The sequence below is a fragment of the Bison bison genome, unplaced genomic scaffold (assembly GCF_000754665.1).
Source record: "Bison bison bison isolate TAMUID 2011002044 unplaced genomic scaffold, Bison_UMD1.0 scf7180017864482, whole genome shotgun sequence".
Lineage (NCBI taxonomy): Eukaryota > Metazoa > Chordata > Mammalia > Artiodactyla > Bovidae > Bison > Bison bison.
In genome coordinates this window covers 5,590,302-5,595,745 of record NW_011495042.1, presented here as the reverse complement: position 1 = coordinate 5,595,745, position 5,444 = coordinate 5,590,302, and positions in this window count along the sequence as shown.

Genomic DNA, 5,444 nt, shown 5'->3' with positions numbered 1-5,444 from the left:
CTACCAAGGAAGGACCCACAGGACGATGCTAATCGGTGATGCTCCTTTCTGTTCTGTTCTCAAGCTCTCTCTATGCTTTCCTCTTCATTCCAAAGACCCCTGGGACAGGTTCCCTTAGACCAGCCTTGTTCACAAAAGGAGACAGGCCACCTGAGAGGAGAAGCAAATCTCCCCAAGCCCCGCCGTGAGGGCTTTCATTTTAAAATGAAAGCATACAAAATAAAAGCATGCAATAGATACTTTTTTTGTCATTTGCTTTTTTTTTCCTTTAAAACATCAGTGACAACTTTTCATGTCAGAATATCTCATTCCATTTATTAGCAAAATTTTCTAAAATATGGATATGCCAGCATTGTTTAAACATATTCATGATGATGGAAATAGATTATTTCTATATTGTTGTACGTGCAAACTACACTACAGTGAACATTCTTGTACACAGACCTTGGATATGTGTTAAGTCTTGCTAAAAAGTAGATTTTGCGAAGGGAACTTGCCGGGTCAAAGTGTCAGGACATTAACAAGTCCCCTCCAAAAAACTGGACCAATTCACACTCCCACCAAACGGACTTCAGTTCTGGATATAAATAAAGATTCGGCAGTGTTGCTGCATTTTTCTCCCTTGTGGGCTTTCACACATAATTATCAGTAATTTTCATTTTCATAAACACTTTCCTTCCTGATAATGCAAAATCACCAGCTGGAAAGTTCCATCACGTTCCTGTGTGCATGTCGCCTCTCTCCAGAAAGAGGCAGAAGCAATGGAGCCAGAACACCTTCATTTTCTTCAGCAGAAATCTCCCTCCTCCTAGCAGCTCATCCACTTCTCTTTAAATGGCTGTGGCTTGCTAAGGTAGAAGCTGTTAAAAAGCCCCAGTGTTCTCTACAATCGCTTTAGGGTTCTATTGGAACTCTTATACCAAGGAAATAAAAGCGTTAGAGAGCCATTTAAAAATACAGATAAATGCCACTTGATTTGACTGAATGTTGGGCCCCTTTTTCTGATTCATTCGGCTGTTGGCTTTGTACTCCTTAACAATGACCTTGTCAGGCTAGGTTTCACCAGGAGGATGTTCGCCTATTTCATTTTCTAAGAAGCCCTGTGAAATCTCTATAACTTTTATGCCTTGGTTTTTCTTATAATCAGTGTTTAAGTCAAGGACATAAAATGTTTGGGAAAAGAAAATCCGAGTTCTGTGATCCTCATAATTCATCCTATTTTCAGCTGATCTACTGATGGAACTGGAGGAGAGGGGTCTTGATGACTGTGTCCTCAGAGGTGGTCACCCTGACACATCCATCCCTTCTCAGCTGACTGACATGTCCTAAGCGGGCCTGACTGACAGCATCTTTAGTGCATCTTTAGCCTCTGATCAGAGGTGCTGAGGTACCATCTGGGCCCCAGTAGTTCAGAGCTGTGTGACCTTGAGCCAGGCAGCTGAGCTCTCTGTACCTTCGTTTCCTCATCTGTAGAATGGGCATATGGATACGGCCCACCTTATAGGATTGTTGGGACGGCCAGCGAAACAGTATCCTGGAAGTACGAGAATGGTGTCTGCCGCTGAACAAGCACTCAGTAATGTTCTGCATTGTACTGAATTCTTAAGAGACGAAGTACAAGAGGAATTAAGAAGCATAATTATACCTAATATCTTTATGGCACTTAGCATTTCAAGCAAAGAACTTTTCCAGACATAGCTTTATTTCAGTCTTAAAACAAATCCCGGGAAATGAGTGGTTACTAGTCCAATTTTACAGATGGATAAACTGCTGTGCAGAAAAATGATTTGCTTGAAGTTGCAGGACTAATGCCAGTCCCTGTGAATACAGTGCCAAGTCGAATTCTTTTCATCTTGTACCATAAAAAGAAAACAAACCATTTATTTTCCCAAGGGATTCATTCATTCATTCTCCCATTGAAATCTTTCTCTTCCTTTACCTTCAGCTCAAATATCACCCCCTTCTGATCAGAAGTAATTGTTCTGTCCTCTGTGCTCTTATATAACCCTTTACTCTTAGAGCTTTAAGCTTGTAGCTCTCCAGCCCTGGTATTAAATTTCAAATGTGTCTATCAAAAACAGTTACAAAAGCCTTGGGGACTCTGGTGTCTGGTCCCTGCAGGATCTTCCAATCCAGGTGCACCCTCCTGAAGGTTCCATAAAAACTCCTGCATCCAAAGACCGGTGCACCCTCTGGGCTGCAAGAGTTTGAAAAAGTCACCTGCTGTGCAACTCTCATGCCGGTGGGATTCCCCGCTGCAGCCTCCTTGCACAGAGCCATCGCCCCACCTAGGAACCATAGTGTCCTCAGCAGAGCGGTCTGCCAGGGCTTGGCATGGGTCTTGAGGGTGAATAGTAAGGGGGAAGAATTTCTGAGACATAAACCTTGGAGTGTTTCTTCTAGCACATTCCCCTGAAATCAACAACCTAGGAGCATGACTTACTTTAGGTCTCTGATTGGGGGACCGAGTAACCTGAGTGCGGCATGAAGCAGTGCTCTTGCCTTGTGGACATGTCTTGTAACAAGGACTTGGAAACTGGTGGTAAGAACTGATGCTGAAACTGAAGCTCCAATACTTTGGCTGTCTAATGCAAAGAGCTGACTCAGTGGAAAAGACCCTGAGGCTGGGAAAAATTGTGGGCAAGAGGAGAAGGGGACAACAGAGGATGAGAGGGTTGTTTGGCCTCCCTGACTCAGTGGACATGAGTTTCAGCAAACTCAGGGAGATTGTGAAGGACTGGGAAGCCTGGGGTGCTGCAGTTCATGGGGTCGGAAAGAGTTGGACACGACTGAGCAACTGAACGACAAAAGTGAGTAGCCACGAAGGGACCTGAACCTGGTGAGGAGTGACCTCACAGGATTGAGTGACTAAGCATACACACAGGCACACGTATATCCCCTCCCTTTTGAGCCTCCCTCCCACCCCACCCCCATCCCACCCCACTCCAATAATCTTAATGGCAGTTTTCATTTATTTAATAAATGCCAGACCCTGTGCTAGGCATTTGATATACAGTATCTTATTTAACCTAAAGCATGCAATGTTCTGTGTTTACAATGATTAAATAACTTCCAACCGTCTCGCCACTAAGGACGTACTTTTATGAGTTTCTTGTGATGAATTCATTCAACACATATTTTATGAGGGTGTGTGTGTGAGGGTGTGTGTGTTTGGGTGTGTGTGCACCAAGTACTGCCTGGACTTTGGGTCTATAACAGCTAAAAGAAGACACAAGGTCTGCCTTCTTAAAATGTATCAGTACTATAGTTACCCCCTGTGGCAACTTGAAATAAGTTCTATCACAAACTACATTTATAAACTGTGACTCTATTTCTTTATCTGTAGAACCCCTGGTGTAAGAGAGTGGCCACATGATTAGCTATTCAGCAAAGGAATTCTGGGGCTTCCCTGGTGGCTCAGACAGGAAAAAATTCTCCTGCAAGGCAGGATATTCAGATTCCGTCTCTGAGTCAGAAACATCCCTGGAGAAGGGAATGGTAACCCACTCCAGTATTCTTGCCTGGGGTATCCCATAAGAGCCTGGCAAGATACAGTCCATGGGGTCACAAAGAGTCGGACACGACAGAGTGATTATGCACACACACAGGCTTCAGGAAAAAAACACACACACACACACACACATACTCAGTAATTTTCCAAAGGAAAGAGTTGAGGAGAAAGGAAGATTTGAGTTGTTTTCTCTTTAAATCTCCTATGTCTTAGGAAGCACAGCAAAGAGCCTAACTTTTCATAATGTCAAAGACAAAAGTCCACATAATCCCAGGTTATCAGTCACTCCTGATTAAACCTTCAGGAGACTCTTGGGAGTTGGGGCGGCAGCCAAAGAGCAATGAGTCTTGATTCTCAGCAATAGAAGGACTAAACCCCTTAAATAAGGTTTTGCTTGGAAGCTAGGTAAGACGGTGAATTGGTTAGAGGGGAGCAGAGCAGATGGGAGATGACAAGTATAATGAAAGATGAGGACTCTTTCATTGGCCAGCAGACATGGAGACCAAGCTCTGTAGCCATCTATCCATCCATCAACCCGTTCATTATCCATCTCTCCATTCATCAGTTCAACAACTACCGCCCAAGCACATGTGTTATACACAAGAGTGAACAGAAAGAATCCTCTTCAAGGAGGTCTCAGGTGGAGCTTCCAGGTACGGTTGTATAGGGTGTACACGGCATAACTTCAGGGGCCACTCTTTACATCCTTGTCTCTTGTGAGTTGTGCAGTGTATAACCTGGGCAGCTATACCACAGTCTAGCGAGGAAGACAAACAAGTAAACAGGCCATTATGGCACCATAGTTAAGGTCAGTAGGGAGGGAGACTGTGGCAGCAGAGAGCAGGGATATGTAAGTCATCGGCCATGGAGGCGGACTTCACACAAGGCTTCCTGGAGAGAGTGGGGCCGAAACTGAGCCCTGGGACTCTCCTGGTGGTCCACTGGCTGAGACCCCACGGTCCCAGTGTAGGGGGCCTGGGTTCCATCCCTGGTCAGGGATCCCTAGATCCCATAGGCTGCAACTAGAGATCCCACGTGCCACAGCTGAGATCGGCCACAGCCGACTAACTAATTAAATAAAAATAAAAAATAAACTGAGCCTTGTGGGAAAATGGGAGTTAGCCACGGAAAGATGTGGGAGAAAATGGTCCAAGCGGTCGGAAGAGCATTTGAAGAGCCCTGGAGGCAAGCCCGTATTTCAGCAATATGTGAACCGTGAACTTCCTGATGTTCAAGCTGGTTTTAGAAAAGGCAAAGGAACCAGAGATCAAATTGCCAACGTCTGCTGGATCATGGAAAAAGCAAGAGAGTTCCAGAAAAGCATCTATTTCTGCTTTATTGACTATGCAAAAGCCTTTGACTGTGTGGATCACAATAAACTGTGGAAAATCCTGAAAGAGATGGGAATACCAGACCACCTGATTTGCCTCTTGAGAAATTTGTATGCAGGTCAGGAAGCAACAGTTAGAACTGGACATGGAACAACAGACTGGTTCCAAATAGGAAAAGGAGTTCGTCAAGGCTGTATATTGTCACCCTGTTTATTTAACCTATATGCAGAGTACATCATGAGAAACGCTGGACTGGAAGAAACACAAGCTGGAATCAAGATTGCTGGGAGAAATATCAATCACCTCAGATATGCAGATGACACCACCCTTATGGCTGAAAGTGAAGTGGAACTAAAAAGCCTCTTGATGAAAGTGAAAGTGGAGAGTGAAAAAGTTGGCTTAAAGCTCGACATTCGGAAAACAAAGATCATGGCATCTGGTCCCATCACTTCATGGGAAATAGATGGGGAAACAGTGGAAACAGTGTCAGACTTTATTTTTCTGGGCTCCAAAATCACTACAGATGGTGACTGCAGCCATGAAATTAAGACACTTACTCCTTGGAAGGAAAGTTATGACCAACCTATTTAGCATATTGAAAA